Source organism: Alexandromys fortis, unplaced genomic scaffold, assembly GCF_014885135.2.
Source record: "Alexandromys fortis isolate MF-2015 unplaced genomic scaffold, M_Fortis_MF-2015_v1.1 scaffold_224, whole genome shotgun sequence".
Taxonomy (NCBI): domain Eukaryota; kingdom Metazoa; phylum Chordata; class Mammalia; order Rodentia; family Cricetidae; genus Alexandromys; species Alexandromys fortis.
The window spans coordinates 232,694-249,869 of NW_026068104.1; the positions used below are offsets into that span (position 1 = coordinate 232,694).

Here is a 17,176-nt window from a genome sequence, read left to right on the forward strand (position 1 = left end):
GTGGCCTAGGTCGGGCTTCCCTAGAAGTCCCTGTAACTCTCCAGTCACACCAATCCAGGAAATATCTGGCCCGAGACTCCACGGGGTGGGGGCGGGGGTTTGACACTGTTTGCAAAATTGTACCCTCTGTCCATTTCTGAGTAGCACCCTACTGCTAGGCCGCCTGATTGGCACTCAGCAGATGCTTGATAGTGTAGAGGGCTGGGGGGGTGGGCGGCGAGCGGCAGAGGTATCAAGTGATTCGAGTGCCCAGGCCGAGTGGCTGGATAGGGCCTTCCAGAATCCCCAGGATATCTCCACGGGATATCGTGTGGGACTTCCCGCCGAGAAGCGCCCAGTCAGAGCTGAGGGCCCCGGGGCCCGCCAATTATGAGCCGAGTGGGGGGTGCTGGCTCGAGAAGCCGTTCGTGCGACGTGAGCTGGGGTGGGGGCTGTGTCTTCTCTGAGGTGGGGTGGGCAGCGAGCCTCGCTGGGGGAAGGAGAGCCCGCGCGGGCCCCTGGCAAGGCTTCCCCCTGCCGTGCTGGCGACCGTGGCGGGGTTAGGGCGGAGGGGCGCTGTTTCCACCGTGGTGCCTAGTCCCTCCCCACACCCCCCCACACTCCACCCCGCCCGCCCGCCCGCCCGTGGTCCCTCCCGTCGGTCCCTCCCTCCGGCTCTTCAGTCCCTCCTCGCCCTGCCTCCTTCGCGCCCGGCCCAGCCTCCGCCCGCGGGGACGTGTGTCTCCAGTGCGATTTCCCCTTTCTCTCGCTCGCCTCGGCTCAGGTCTCCCCCGCCGGCTCGCCGCCCCTCCGCGGGCGCCCCCCGCCGCCGTTCCCTCGGCGCGGCCCGGCCTCCCTGGAACCCTTCGGATTCCGCTCGCCCAGCTGCCACCCCGGCTCCCTTTTCAGCCCAGGCGCCACCGCCGCCCGCTCGCCCGCCCGCCCGCCGTCTCACCTGGTGTTTGCATCTCGCCCTCCAACTTTGCCATTGGCGGCGGCGCGACGTGTGGGAGAGCCCTGCGCCTCGCCTCGCCCGCCTGCCCGCCCGCCCGGACCAGCCTGCCCCGGCGCCGAGGTGAGTCACGGGCGGGCGCGGGGCGGTGGGGGCAGGCGGGCCCCGAGGAGAGAAGGAGGGAGGGGAAGGAGGGCGGGCGACGGCGGCCCCCGGCGGGCGGGCGGGCGGGCGGGCGGCCGCGAGGACGGACCGGGAGCCTAGCTCAACTTCCACTTCTCCTTTCGGCGGCGCCGAGCTGCAGGCGCCACTTGCCTGGAGCCCCCCGCTTTCTAGGCGGGAGAAGGCGGCCTGGCAGGGGGTGGGAACTCGGGTCCCCCCGAGCCCTGGGACGGGGAGGGGAGCGCTCGGCCACCGAGCCGAGGAGTGGCCGGCCGTGTGACTGAGCCCGAGCGGCAAACCAGCGGACCTCAGGTACGTCGATGGCGCCGCTTCTTGGGACGCGGGGAGACCTCGAAAAGTTTGCCTGAGTGGGGGAATTAAGGGCGCCGAGGCCGGGGAGTAGGGTCGGTTGGTGGCTGGCGGGCGGGGGCGGGGGCGGGGCGGGGTGCAAGAAGGGCGCGTCAGCCTGGGCTTGAGAAGAGTCGCCTTCGCCTCGCTCCGCCGGGTACCCTGTGGAGCCCGGGCTCCTGAGCTGACAAGTAGAAGGGGTTGGCAGAAGCCTTCTTCAGCTCGGGGCGGCTAAGGCTCCGTGGAAGGGCCCGTGGTTACTGCGGCGCCCCCCCACCCCCCCAAATCTCAGCGCCTGTGGGCAGGAGGGTGAGCAGACTGGAGCGACAAGGTTGAACCGGTGGCCCCTAGGGCTTTCACAGTCAGGCGCTTTAGACACGCACACACACACACTCGCGCGCACGCGAATACGCACACGCGCGCGCGCGCGCGCACACACACACACACACACACACACACACACACACACACTCGCAGGCTCGCACGTAAACCTATGACTTGGAGACCTGAACTGCCAAAATAGAGACCTCTTGGCAGGGGCTGGAGTTTCCGTGTGAGCCAGCCGCCAGGCTTCCCGCTCCCGCGTTCCCGCTCTCCAAGGTTCTCCCGCCTCTGGGCCTCCTCCCCTGATACTTCTGAGGGGACTCAGCCACCGCACAACGCAAAGGTCCCCCAATGCCAGAGTCTGGCTCTGGCGGTTCAGAGACTGCTGAGCTGGCAATCACTTTATGAATTCCTGTGCCCTCCACGGTACCCCTAAACTTTGCTGCCCTTTCGTCGGGGTCGGGCCTGGGATTTAGACTTCCTGACCCCTTGGCACCTCGGCCCAGCCGAGGGTTTCTCTTGGGTGCCCCCAACTTCCACCGCACCCCAGCTGAGGAGCCCAGCGATTTGATGGCCCTTTGATTCCTTCCCCTCATCCCTCTGCCTGAGATAGAGGCCTGTCTGGTCCTGCAGCTTCTTCTAGTTAATGTTTGACAGTTCATTGTAGCTAATCATTTTAATTAGCTCTTAAAGTGGGGAGTAACAGTTAACCTTGGACTTCTCGATTTTGGCCTGGTGGGGCCTCAAATGGGAGGAGTTCTAAGGAGGTAAGAACGGAAGTGAGGTCACCACCCCTGGCCTGAGCCACCACAGCTGGCTCCAACAGCTGGTGGGCACACCCATTAGGGACTCAACTCCTATGAGCTGACCTTTGCTTGGCCTGAATACCAGGATGGAGGGAGGTGAAGGGAACCTATCTAGCTCTCTCCTCTTTGGGGAGACAGTGCTTTGGTATCAAAACTACCCAGGAAATTTGTAGGTCAATCAAGGAAGAATGTCAGCCAGTTGCAAGATTTCCCCAGTTTGAAAGTACTTCCTTGATCCAGTGCAGAAAAAAAAAAAAAAAAAAAAAACCAACAACTAGGCTCGCAGGAGCTGTTTCTAGGTGTGCAGAGGTTATCAGCAACAACCTGGAGCTGCCACCATAAAGAGTTGCCTTGCATATGAGTGTCTCCGGTGCTGGGTTCAAAGCCAGTCATCTCTTGTGTTTTTTTTTATTTGTTTGTTGTTTGTGTGTTTTTTGTTTTTCTGTGTGTGTGTGTGTCTGTGTGTAGGGGGTTGTATATGAAGCAGGCTCCACCATTGCCACCCTCATCCAGCCTCTCTCTGTGAGCCGAAGGAGTGGCTTGTTTGCAGCTATGCCTGGCATTCCTCCCTCCACTGTACTGTTTTTGCTGGCTCCTCAGGAACTAGTGCCCACCCCTGGCCAATCTGGGGACCCCCGAACCCAGCCTTCTTCACATAGTGCTAAGTGATGGCACAACAGCTTCAGCCTCATCTGCTATATTTTGGGGCTTAAAAATGAAGCTGATTTATAACATACTCAAAATAACCTCTAATGTTGCAAAATTTTAGGGTTTTGGACCCAGTAAGGCCCAGTCAGCCACTGGCTGAGAGTATGGCTTTCCCAGGAAACCCTTTACTCCTGGGTTTCCCCAACTTTCTCATTCTGCCCCCAGTCACTAGAGCTAGCCTGTCTGGGTTGAAACTCCAGCTTTGTCCTTTTTCTGGTTATGTGCCCCAAGTCAGTTGAATGCCTTAATTTCCTTACGTGGCAAGAGAGACTTACCTTATAAAGTTGGAGAGGAACAAATACATTCATACATATAGACTGCTTATTAGAACACTGTGTGGTACACAGCACACAGGAACTGGCGTTATGATATGGCTAATACAGTGCCTAAGATTCAACTCAGCAAACATTTGCTGGGACCTGGTCCTAGTACTGAGCTGGCCCCAGTTGAAGTGTCAGTGGAGAAAATGTGGCTATGAGGAGGACACCACTTGCCTTCCAGGGTAGTCTGTAGGCTGAAACGATGGTAGGATGTAGGAGTCTAGAGAGAGTGGATACATTGTGTAAATAATGTAGTTTAAAGCCAAACTAAAGGAGTTGTCTCAACAGTTAAGAGCACCACTGTTTGTGATTCCTCCCACTTACATGGTATCTCATAACCATCTGTAATTCCGGTTCCAGGGATTCTGACATCTTCTTCTGACCTCCTTGAGCACCAGGTACAGGTGTGATGCACAGATGTGCATACAGCCCAAACACCCATACACAAAATAAATTTACAAAATAAAAATAAAGCCAAACTCAAATTCCTGGGCCAGGATGGGGGAGCCAGTCACCCCAGACTAAAGGCTTCTCCTTTCATGGGGACCATAGCTCTGTCCTGGTCTGGATGCTATCTGTCCCTCAAGACTGTCCTAAGGTTTCAGAGAAGGAGAAGGAAGGGAAAGTGGGCTCGTGCAGGGGCTGCAAGTAGCAGGCATCTGGACCGTGATTTACTGGGTGTCAGGGCAGGATGGCATTACTTCGGACCCCTCCCAAACACCCCCAAATCTCTGTGGAACAGAAAGGCTCACAAGCTGGCATGCCTCCTTCACATCCCAGGGTCCTCTGCTGAACTAAGAAGAGCCTTCGGCAACCCTCGCTCCTCTGTTCTGGGCCTGACCCCAACCTGGCCTTGGTTATCACTCCTGGTCCTCTAAGCTGCGAAAAGGTCCCTGGCTTCACTGCCAATTTATTCCCTCTGTGGTTCGCAGACTGAAAACTAGTTCTGCAGGGGAGAAAAGAAACTCATGAAAGGTACCCAGAATCCCACAGGCTCTTTCCTAGGGGTCAGGGGCTTTTCTCATCAACACCAACCTGCCTGCAAATCTCTGGCTGCTGAGCCTCGTGTGTCCTGTAATAGCGGCTGTGCTGCTAATGCCCTGTAGCTTGGGCCCCAGCGCTGGTTGCCAAGAAACTGCTGGTCGGGGTGCTTATGAGGGTTCTGACCTCATAGGGGCTGCTGAGTTTCAATTCAGCAGCCATTTATTAACACCTACTGTGTGCCCAACCTGCGCTAGGAGCTGTGGGGGAGCTGAGGGAAGGAGGTGGTGGAGCAAAGCTGACTAAGATGACGCTGGAGCTGAAACAATCAGAGGCGAGGACAAGCAGCCAGGCCAGGGGCTGGTCAGGTGCTAATTGTACTTGTTGGAGCAGAGGCCAGCATGGCCAGGACTCTGAGGTCAGCAGCAGCTAGAGGAGGGAGGGAAGGCTTTGTGAGGGATTCGAGTGAGAGCTAGACCTTGAAAGGGGGCGGGGGCAGCGAGGGGGAGATGTGGCTGAGCAGAAAAGGGAGAAAAGACGCCTTTTCTCTCTATTCCCTAGCCACGGACTGACCTTCGAAGCCTGGATGATTGTTTGGTAAATGCATGTCACATAAAAGAGCAGGTCAGTGAGTGTGGGTGGCTTCGTGCAGACCTCGATCTCCACTTCAGGACATACAAAATGGCTGGCCTAGACAGTGAGCCAGACTGTATTGATAATACACAAAGGGTGGTCAGGCTTCCCTGCCACCCAAGCTGAGAGGATCTCATTATGAACTGCACCCTCCAACACAGGCAGGCTAGGCGAGAAGGGAGGGAGGGAAGCAGGGGAAGTGAGAGGTAGAAGCCATCAAACCTGACATGCTACAGTAGTTACAGGAGAAATGGGCTGCCTAGCTCCAACCTTTCCCCGGGTTTTGAGACTTCTCTGGAACCCTGGAGGTAAAGAGCAGAGATTTTCATCACTACCTCCTCTCCCAGCCAGCTGGGAATTGAAGTCAAGAGAGTCCCACATTTGTGCCCGACCACCAAAAATTCACCATGTATTTGTTTTACTTTTGTGTCTTCCGTGACTGGATGGGAAGAGGGCTTTGGCTCTTGTTAGGTTTAGTTGGATGAAAACACCTGGACTACCTCCACTCCACATCAGTTTGTTCTCTCCTTGCTTCTTCTGGCTTCGCCTCTCCTTCATGATTTAAACACCTAAAGGAACCTACTAGAATGCCCTGATTTGAACTGGGAAATTGTGTCATATGATGATTTCTTGACAAAGAGACCCAGCCTGTTCTCAGATGAAGGGGGAGGCTCAGACAGCAGAGAAGGGTGTTTTGTGTAGCAGGGTCTTCAAGGAAAGTTCTGGAACATTTCTCAAAGAGGCTAACAAGAAACAAGAGTGTGGTGGCACACACGTTTAATATCAGCACTTGAGAGGCAGAGGCAGCAATCTCTGCGTTTGAGGCCAGCTTGGTCTACATATAGCGTTCCAGGATAGCCAGGGCTACGTAGTAGAGACACCCTGCCACAACAAAACAAAACATCAAGAGGTTAAGTAGGTCATTCAAGTTGAACAAGCTTTGCCTTAAGTTCCTACCTGAGGATAGGCCATTCCTTGTCCACTGCGAATACTTCTTGCCTCTTAGTCTACCTTCCCTTCTGAAAGATTCCTGCCTTCTTCTAGTCTGACACAATATCTTCCTCAAGAAGCATTTCTGTCTCCAGGAGGGGCGCACAATCTATATTCATTCATATCCCAGACCTGCCAGGTTCTGGCTGTGTGACAATGGACTCATTGACTTAATCTCTCTGGGTCTCACTGTCCATGTCACAGGAAGAATGAGTTAATGTAGTAAAACACTGAGCATGTTACCTTGCACGTCGTACCCACCCAATAAATATTCTCTGGTATTATCAGTTCTGGGCTGAGATTGTTGTTGCCAGTCATACAATCTTTTCCCTGTTCACATGCCTCAGACTTTTCCAAGATCTCTGGATTACCACTTTCCCAGAAGTTCTGGCAGGATATGCCACCCCATTCCTGAAAACACAAGGATTTTTGCAGATTTTTCTGCTACCATTTTTGTTAAGTGTGCCATTATGAAGGATAAAGAGGGAATATGGAAGAATCAGCATGTGTGGACGTGCATGTGCGTGCATGTTTGTGTGTGCATTATCTACAAAGCCATTCTGAGTGGTAGACAGTCCTGCAGTTAATAGTGGAGCTTGAGGGGCTAGAGAGATGCCTCCGTGGATAAGAGCTTGCTTGCTCTTCGTGGTGGCCAGAAGCTCCAGACCCCAGAACTTATGTCAGGCAGCTTGCACCTGCCTGTAACTCCAGCTTGGGGGGTCTGCCACTTTCTTCTGGCTCTGCAGACACCCCTCCCACCACACACATTCACATAAGCGCGCACATAGCACACATTAATGACTAATCAATCTTCTTCAAAGAGTGGAGCTTGAGCCTTCAAAGTGGCTCAGTGGGTGAACCTAAGCTCAGTCCCTGGAACCCACATGGTGGAAAGAGAGAACCATTCCTGCAAATTACCCACTGACCTTCACATATGATTCCTGGCACCCTCCCCCACACATGTGTAAAGTGTGGGGCTTAAGTTTTTAATATTTGTATTAATATCGCCATTTTCCCTATCTTCATTATTTTCATTTTGAATATTCACTGAAGAAATCAGAAATGAGCTAGGTGTAATGCTGTACAGCTGCCATCTTGGCACTTTTGGAGCTGAAGCTGGAAAATGGAGAGTTCAAGGCTTGCGTGGCCTATATAGCAAGTTCCAAGCCAGCCTCAGCTACGAAGTGAAACCTTGTCTTAAAAAAAAAAAAAAAAAAAGAAGAAGAAGAAATCAGAGGAAGTTTGTTCCTTGGAGAGAAGGCATAGCATTCTACCCCTGGGGACGGTTTAGCAATCATCGGTTTGTTGTTTGCCTCCTGAGGGTAGAACTCTGGAAGCCAGTTGGCCAACTCTGTGCTTACTACTGCTTGATTTGTTTTTCCCTCTTTTCAGTTTACAGAGATGTTGGGTACCTGCTGGACAAATGCCCAAAGGCCTTTGTTTGAGGCTGGGGGCATTGTCTTTGGCCGGGAGTTTTAGGGTTTAGGATCCTTTCCTAGAGGCCCTCCAGGAGATTACTTGGAGGCCCCATCTGCTGTAACTGGATATAAGGGACTAGCATGCCCTGAGTGGAGCATGCTACTGGCTTCCTTGGTCCCCACCCATTAGGCTAAGAAGCTAGGCCTTGAGCAATGCGGACAATTAGTCTTCACCTCCCTAAATACCTGATAACCTGATAACAGAGGTACTCAGGTATAAACTGAGGTGGTAATCTGTGTTTTTCCAGTGTTTTCTGGGATAAAAGTGGCTCGTCTAACTCTTCTGGGTCTGAAAATGCTTGTGCAGAAAGCCGATACCTTTTTACAAGCTCACAAGGTGACCAGGTTTTTAACACCATAGTGATCTAAAAAAGAAAAAGAGGAGGGCAAAAAGACTCAGACCCCTTCTTAGAGACTCCAACCCCCATTCTAGAGTGTCAGGGACATGTGTGCTCTTACTGTGAGCAGCTGCATGATGTGGGGCTAATGACTTGCCTGGAGAAAGATCACTTTTCTTCCCTAGCTTTACTGGAGGTGAAAGGACAGGTGGCCTTTCAAAAGAGAAAAGATAGACCATTGGCTATGTTCTAGGGGCATTCCAGGCTGCATGATAAAACATATTGGCATAAGAAAGCCAGAGACAACATCATAAGCCCACCACAATCAGCATGTGTGATGAGTTCCAGGTTCAGAATCAGACTCCCACTGGTAGCATCAAAGAATATGTTATTCTAGGGAAACATGAGATTTACTGCCTTTTTTGTCTTCGCTACTACAGCAAAGCAGTATGATGCTGTAAACAAAGAAATGCCGCACAATAACAAAACCATAGTCAGTGTTTTCTTTCACAGTTACTTCTATTTTTGTTTTTCTAGACACAGTTTCTCTGTGTGGCCCTGGCCGTCCTGGACTAAACTGGCCTTAAACTCAGAGATTTGCCTACCTCTGCCTCTTGAGTGCTGGGATTAAAGATGCGCACCACTATCAGCCAGCAAGGTTAATTCTATAGTTCTCCCACTGGTTGTTATTTTGTACAATCCAAGACACCTTTTCTTTTTATTTTACTTAATAGCTTTACTAAAGTTATATCAATGTACAATAAATGGCAGATATTTCCAAGTGCACAATTTGATCCTATTTGACATATGTACAGGCCCATGAAACCATTGCCACATTCAAGAGAGAGCTAGCATATGTGGAGCTTCTGGGAAGTTTCCTTGTGCCCTTTAGCAATCCTGCTTCCCATCCTAAGGCAACTACTGCTCTGGTTTCTGTCACTATAGATTAGTTTGCATTTTCTAAAGTTTCATATAATTGGAATCATGCAGTCTTTTCTGGTCTGGCTTCTCTCTGCATATTTTTGTTAAAAACTCTTCCTTATTTTTGTATATATCAATGTTTGTTCTCCCTCACCTTCTCTCCCTCTTTCCCTCCCTTCCTCTTTTGAGTCCGGGTCTCACTTTGTAGCCTTGGTTGGCCCTACAACTCAACTATGCAGACCAGCCGGCTCTCACTCAGTGAGATCTGCCTACCTCTGCCTCCAGAGTTCTGAGATTAAAGGCTTGTGCCATCATGCCTGGCGGATGTTTCATTCTTTTTTATTGCAACGTAGCATTCCATTGTATGGATAAAACACACACTGTTTATCTGTTCATCCGCCTGTGGACATTTGATGCTCTTTTCCCAGTTTTTAAAAACCATTGCAAACAAAGCTGCTCTGACATCTGTTTGCAAATCTTTTTGTGGCTATAAATTCCCTTTTCTTTTGGTTAAATACCTGGAAGAGAAGTAACTAGATCATAACAGTAATGAAGCTTCTACTGTTAAAGAAATCATTACACTGTTTTCAGAATGACTTTACCATTTTATGTCCCCCCCCCCAAAGGATGAGAAGCCCAAGTTGTTCATCTTCAGTAACACTGGTATATAAGGGAGGGTAGGTAGCCTTTCTACCTTCAGCCATTTTCATAGATGTGCCATTGTGTTACATTGTAATTTCAATTTACATTCCCTAATGATTTACTATTTTAATCATTTTCCATGTGCTTATTTATTATTTATATGTCTTCTTTGGTGAAATGTCTGCTCAAGTCTATTTGCCAATAAAGTCCTTTATAGACTCTAGTTGCAAGACCTCTATGACATTCCTGCTTTATAAACATTCTCTGTTTTCTGATCCTTCTGCCTCCACCTCTCAAGTGTTGGGATTACAGTTGTATGCCACAATCTAGTTCTAGAAGTCTTTAGTTTTGCACTCAGTCTTAGCCAAAATGCAACTAATCACTATTTTTCTTTCCCTATTGAGCTGGGAATTGAACCTCAAGTCTTTTCCTACTTAGGCAAGTGCTTTACCATTGAACTATGTCCTAAGCCTTCATTTTTCCTTTTATAGATCATGCTTTCAGTACTGCATCTAAGGGCTCTGCCTGGGCTTAAATCACAACTATTTCATCATATGTTTTCTTTTATAATTTTAGGCTTCAGATTTTGGTCTGTGATACATTTTGAGTTAATTTTTCAATATGGAGATCCAGAGCTTTGTGTGGGCTAGGAAAGAACTTTCCCAGCCTTATTTTGATCATTTTTAAAATAATTTAAAACTTTTAGTGTATATGCGTGGATGTAGATGTGTGTTGACACATATGTGAATGTGAGCACACACTCACACCACCAAGTACATGTGGAGGTCAGAGTACAACTTTTGGGAATCAGTTCTCTCCTCATGGTAGGTTCCAGGGAACGAACTTAGGTCATCACCTGCTGTGCTGTCTTGCCAGCCCAGATTTTGTCTGCTTTAAGTCCTTTGCAATACCATATGAAGTTTAAAACTGTCTGTATAATTTTTTAATACTTGAATATACCCTATTTGCACTAATTATTGAAAGTTACTCCAGTTCTTTGCTTTTGAATCTTATAGTCAGGTGTGTGCTCGATATTACTGTTGTTTTAGATGATGCTTTTTAGTGATGTTCTGTGGCTAACGGGTTCTTTAACTTTACTTTTGTAGAATAAGGCTTTGGTTTTGCCCATTTTGGGTGATAAATCCAAGATTTCTTTCATACATTGTTGTATGAATGCCTATATTATCCCCTTTCAACCATGTCTGCCAAGATAGCAGATCTCATTAATCAAAGTTTAGCTGGCCATGGTGGCACATGCCTGTAGCCCTAACTATTTGTGTGCTGAGGCATGGAACGATGAGTTTGATGTCAGCTTGAGGTATAGAGCAAGACGTTGTTACCCCCCCCTCTCTCTCATTCTCTCTCTCTCTCTCTCTCTCTCTCTCTCTCTCTCTCTCTCTCTCTCACACACACACACACACACAAAGCAACAAATTTTTGGCCTCATATAGTTTTTCTCATATCCCATTATCTCACATCATTTTGGATCTTAGACCTGGTACAGAATCATGACACTGTTCCCAAAGGTACAGTGATGTGACTAGAACCCAATATTCCCAGGGTGGGACTGTGATTTTGTACCAAAAAAAGTAATGCTTTTGATGATAGCTTGATTATCCACTGCCTCCTCAATGGTGCTTGGGCAAATAACGTGATCTGTCATTTGCTCCTCTAACAGAAGCTTGCAGCCAGAGAGGAAAAGTAATATCTGAGTTCCTTGAGTCCTTTGTTTCCCAACTGCAGGACAACTGTACTTCTAGTTGTACTTCTAGACTGTAATCCTAAAATCATTTAGGACCCGTATCTTGACAGTTTTCGTGGGTTTAATTCATGGATGGTCAGATGTAGGTTGGAAACAAAAGAAAATCAAATGCAGCATGATTTCATGTGTTTTACCGCCTGCTGGAGAAAGAAAAGATACACATGAAATAATCAGCAATTCAAGACCACATGGGCTAAAATAGATCTTGCGACAGAACTTAAAGTCTCTGGGGAGTTTAATGGGGGGCTCTGTGGGTGTGGATTGTAATTACTAGAACATAAACAGCTCTGTGAGGTTAGGGGACATGTTTGGGACCGTGCTAGATGGGTACTGTTTGATTAGACAAAATGGATCACTAAGGGATGGCAAGCCTGAGAAATTCCATGAATGAGGCTGGAATGTTCCCTCAGGGGACCATGAGGAGACCACTGGGCTAGAAGCCCAGCTTGAGTTGGGAAATCATGGGAACGAGGCTGAGTAGGTAGGGTGGGGTCAGACTGCTAAGGACCTTTGGAAACTAAGTTAGATGAGTTTGGACTCTGGGGCTCTGCTGAGTCGGAGTCCAGCTGGTTGTGGCCATAGCCACAGATCTCAATGTGTGTCCTGAAGAAGTTGGCTCCATCTCAGAGGCTGAGGGAGGAGTTAGGTAGAGGCAGGACCAAGAGTGGAACTTGATCTTTCTTACTCCCAGTAAAGAGGAGCAGAGCTTTTAGCTTTTTTCAGGCTTTCACACTTCCTCCCCTATAGCTTCATAACAGAGCTCACTGGCATGGGAAGTTGATGATGGGACAAGAGACAACACCACCAACAAGCTCACCTACTGACTGCCCCGCCCTTCTACTTACCCTGACACCTTAGGTAAAAGTCTCTCAATGGTGTCTGAGAATGAAAATGCAAGCTGAGTGCAGCTATGTGGGAGGCTGAGCAGGGAGGATTGTTTGAGCCTCAGTTCAGGAGATTGAGGCCAACACAACTAGATGCTGTCTCAACATAGAAACAATAAAGAAAACAACAAAGGGAAAACCGAGCATGGCAGTACAGACTTGTAATCTCTTCCCTTGGGAAGTTCAGACAGCAATATTGTGAGTTCAAAGCCAGCCTCGGCTCCATAGTGAGACCTGGTGTCAAGGAAAAAGGAATGTGTTCAGGAGAGAAATGACCTGTTCATGCGGTATCAGCTACCAACATATCAACACTAATTGGTTTGAGTTTTATCTTTTTTCATTTATTTTTTATGTGAAACTTTATTTTTTTTATTATTCTTTCATATAACATGTATCGACCAAAAAACTTCTCCTCGCTCCACTTCTAACTCGTAGGAAAGACTGTTTCTGTAGAGATGGGATTTCAGCCAAAATTTTTTGATAGAGGGAAGAAATGGGGACCAGATAGTAAGCCTGTAAGAGCGCTGAGAGTCATGAAATCTCCTCCTAGAGAATGAGAACCAGAGATTTCAAGAACCATGTGACACTAATGGCAAAACTATTTTAGCAGAGTTTTCCATGTATTATATATGTATAGAAAGAGAGAGGGAAGGAGGAAGGAAGGGAGGGAGGGAGGGAGGGAGGGAGGGAGGGAGGGAGGGAGGGAGGGAGAGAAAGGGCCTTACCATGTTAGTTCTATCTGATCTTGTACTCAACTGGGATCCATCTGCCTCTGTCACCCAAATACTGGGACCAAACAGTTCAAGTGTGCCACTACAAATGTCTTAAATTGGATTCTTGAGCTAGAAGACTTGTTCTCATAACATTTCTTTGTGATGTAACATTTGCTCCCCAGCTTTTGTTTTGTTTTATTTTGGTTTTGGTTTTGTTTCTCAAGACAGGGTTTCTCTGTGTACTCCTGGCTGTCCTGGATGGAACTCACACTGTAGACCAGGCTGGCCTCGAACTCAGAGATTTGCCTACCTCTGCCTCCTGAGTTCTGGGATTATAGGTGTGCGCCACCACTGCTCGGCATTCGGCTTATTTATTTTGGGATAGGGTCTCATGTAGTCCAAATTGCTTTCAAATTCATTATGTAACAGAATGGGCATAGCCCTCTGATCCCCCTGTTTCTAGCTCCTCAGTGCTGGGATTGCAGGCGTGCATCACAGCAGTTTGTGCTGCTTGGAATGGAACTAAGGATCCATGCATGCTAGGCAAGTGGTCTACCAATTGAACAGCAGTTCCAGCCCTGAAATACGAGTCACTCTTTTTGAGACAGGATCTCTCTATGTACCTTGGCTGGCCTGGAACTCAAAGAGATCCCCCTGCTTCTGCCTTCCAGGTGCTATATTTCTCACTATACATGTCTGGTAGTCACTTGAATGTTTCAGTCTCCTGCCCTATATATCAATCAATTGATAGATAGCTTAATCATTTGTCAATGAAAAAAACACCCCCAGGAGCCTGTGAAGATGAGTGGAATTTGAACCATAGCTTTGACTCCTAGAGTGAGACTTGGCCAGATTCAGTGAAAAGTCCTTATCCTTGTGGCCCTTGCCTACGGGTAGGTCTGAACCTAGAGATTTTTGAGAACGAGGCTGGGAAGGGAAATCTTATCACCTGCAGCATCATTTGCCTGCCACTTCTGTGTCCTTGGTTTAGAATACATTTGAGAACAAATTGCTAGGCCCTTGTGTTCTGAGGAGAGAATCCTTGACTTGCTCCGAGGTTAGCTCTGTCTCATCTTGTCATTTTGTGTGTGACCAGATCTTGGAGTGGTATGTAGAGACTTTGGGCTCTGAAGCCTGGGTGGAGACCAAGGCTGTTTGAAAGGATTCCTGAACTTCACCTGTGCTACCATCCTCAGCCTACAGCCTTCTATTCAGCTCCATCTTTAGTTTCTGTTCTTCATAGTGGAGTGCCAGTATCATTCCAGTTTGGAAGCAGCCAACCTGGACTTCTCAGAGCCTTCCCATATAGTGCTTCCCTGGCTTATTTCTTGGTGGCTAAGGCACTGAAGGCTAAGGTAAATTCTCCCCAGCCCTTCAGGCATTTTATTATTGTCTCCATAGCCTGCAGATAGAGATGCCAACTGGAAAAAGAATGCCTGCCCTCCTCAGCCTGGGCAAGCTGGATAAAGCACTATGAATAGTCAGTCAGGTTTTAACCCACCAGGCAGGGCCCCAGGCACTAAGGGCCGGTGCCAGGCAGCAAGCCTTCCTCCACACCCCTTGCCTGCCAGGGGGCTTGGGGCAGACGAAAGAGCAGGTAGGGCTCTGGGCAGGCTGTCTGGGCTGGGCGGGGCCCTGGTTGGGTGAGGCCCAGATTCCCCAGGCTGATAAGGCGGCCTGTAAACACCCAGCAAGTGGGGGGGGGGCAGAGGGCAGGCTACCAGATGGCAGGAGAAGAGGGGAAACTGGAGCCCAGGCCTAGCTACAGGAAGTGGGGCTTGATGTGGAAACATCCTGTCCAGTAGGGGCTAGAGAGGTGGCCACCAGTGATTGCTACCTCCACTATGATAGGGAGGCAAACTGCTCGGTACAAGATGGGGCTGCTTGCCTGGGCATTAAGCCAGGATCTTGGTTTCTGATATCTCAAAGGGACATGATCAATCAGTCTCTGTTATGAGTTGCTCATGGGTCTCTGTTATGGGTTGCTGTACCATCTACCACTGCTGAGAAGGTGTTTATGTGTGATGGTGGGACGATTAGAGCCAAAATACCCCCATGGAGAAACTGTCCAGAACAATTGTCTGAGAGAATTTGTTTCTTACGGGAAAAATCATCACCTTTACTGTCTGTGAGGAACATTGATTGGAACATAGGATTGTGTCAATTGTGTCAAAAGCCTCCTGCGGCCCTCCGAAAAGAAGAGTCATGTGGCTGATGCTCGCTCAGCTCTGTCTTGCAGTGCCTTTTAATTAGAACCTCAGAGGGTCAGATCCCGTGCAGCCTTTAGCAGAGATCAGCAGACCTGTATATTTCACTTTACAGATGGGGAAACTGCGATTCAGAGGCACAGGGGCTGGGTCACCTGACAGCAGGCATGAAATTCAAGTCCTTGCCCTGAAAAGCTTCCCACCATCTTCCTTAGTGTGGGAGGTCCAGGCCCCAGGCCTCCCACAGAGGCCTGGATGTACCCTGCTTACTCACTGGACCTGTACTTAACCTTGCTGAAGGCTACAGGATGCCTGGAAGGAGGAAAGAACCTCAGAGTCATAAATCAAAAGTCATCTGCTTGTATGTGGCCTTGAGCAGACCCTTCTCTGGGCCACAGAGATTTCTAAAAGTTTTAGAAAGGTAATAGTTTTCACCAGGCTTGGTGATGTGTGCCTGTAATCTCAGCACTTGGGAGGTGGAAGCAGGAGGATCGTTCAAGGCCAGCCTTAGCTACACAGTGAGTTTGAGGTCGACCCTCTTTCAAAACAAACAGACGTGCAGAAACAAAAATCTCTAAACGTGTAACTAATCCCTGGTAGTGGTTCACACATCCAAGAATATTTGGGCCGCACAAATTTGTCTTGATAGGTTACAAATAAATGACAAAGCTGGGTGGATAGGAAAGAGGTGAATTTTAGAAGAGTTAGGGGTCCGTATGATCAAAACATACCATATGGAATTCTCAAAGAACTAATAAAGACTTAGAAAAACAATTACAAATATATCTTGGCTCTGTGAGGTAACGCAGCATGAAAACCATTTGCTGTGGAAGCCTGGAAACCCATGTTAAATCCCTGGAATCCAGGTAAGTATGGAAGGAGAGAACAAACTTCCCAGAGTGCTCCTCTGCCCTCCACTCCCACATCACAAAAATAAGTAAAATTAGTTAAAATAGTAAAACTCACCCACTAGAAATGTACACTTCAGTGTTTTTTTTTTAGCATTCATAGAATTTCACATCCATCAGTAGGATCCACACTATTTTTGTCATCCCTCAAAGAAATACCACATCCACTAGAGTCATTCCCAATTTCCCTCCAGCCCTGGGGCCTCAGTTCTGAAGGGATTCTTACTATAGATGCTATGCGTGTGTTTTGAGGTAAAAGTCTAGCCATGTTTATCAAGATGTGCTAACTCAGCTTACTGGAATCTTATATCCAGAGACCCTACCAGAAGAAAAAAAAAGCCAGAGCAGGTGATCAAGCCCCTGGCTGTGGGTCTGGCATATGTGAGAGCTGGTTTTCCATAAATATTTGAATAAACACATGAACCAACACCCTAAGATAAGAACCTAGACTTAACATTATGTGTAAGCTGAGTGTAACTGTATGTTTATAGGGCAGGGACCATGCCGTGACTACTTTAGGTCTAGAGCCCAAATTTTGTAGTCACTGAGATACAGAAGTTGAGCAGAGCTTGAAGCAGGCTTGAAGTTCATGTTGCCACCGTTTAGACAGAGACCTGGTCTGGGAAGTTAAGGATTGATTTATTAGAATGACCTCCAGTTTAAATTGAGGTCTTAAGAGGTATGGATCCTGGGCCTGAGCAGCTTTTGTAGAAGGGGCTCCTTGTGTTCTGAGCCAGCAGATGGCTAGCAATATGTGTAGAGAAAACAGTATAAACTTTGAGATCAAGGTCATATAAGCCTGGATTTGAGTTCTGCCTCCATTTTTGACAAGTAATGTGACCTTGATCATGTTACCTAATCGCTTATGAGCTTTTCTGCAGTTTGTAAAGTAGATCTCTTAGCCAGGTTGGTGGTATAGTCCTATAATCCCAGCACTCAGGAAGCAGAGAATCACCCCAAGTTTGAGACCAGCCTGGATAATGAAGTGAGTTTGAGACCAGCCAGGCAGAGTCAGACCATGTATACATAAAGAATTGTTAAAGTAGAACTATCACCAAAATAGATTTCACTAAAACAAAGTTCAAACAAAATAGCAGCTGTAAATAAACCTAAATTTCAG

The 17,176-nt window shown here is 48.3% G+C and overlaps 1 protein-coding gene across 2 annotated transcripts in view; it reads left to right on the top strand.

Annotated features, from left to right (window-relative positions):
• Positions 1–911: 911 nt before the first annotated feature.
• Positions 912–17,176, top strand: part of Elf4 (E74 like ETS transcription factor 4) — a 38,800-nt gene continuing 22,535 nt past the window's right edge. Inside the window, exon 1 of one of the 2 annotated variants that reach the window (XM_050123982.1) lies at positions 912–1,054. The gene's annotated coding sequence lies outside the window, so the exon portion shown is untranslated. Of the gene's footprint in view, positions 1,055–1,151; positions 1,406–17,176 lie in introns of those variants that run through there. The other variant, XM_050123981.1, reaches the window with a different exon arrangement.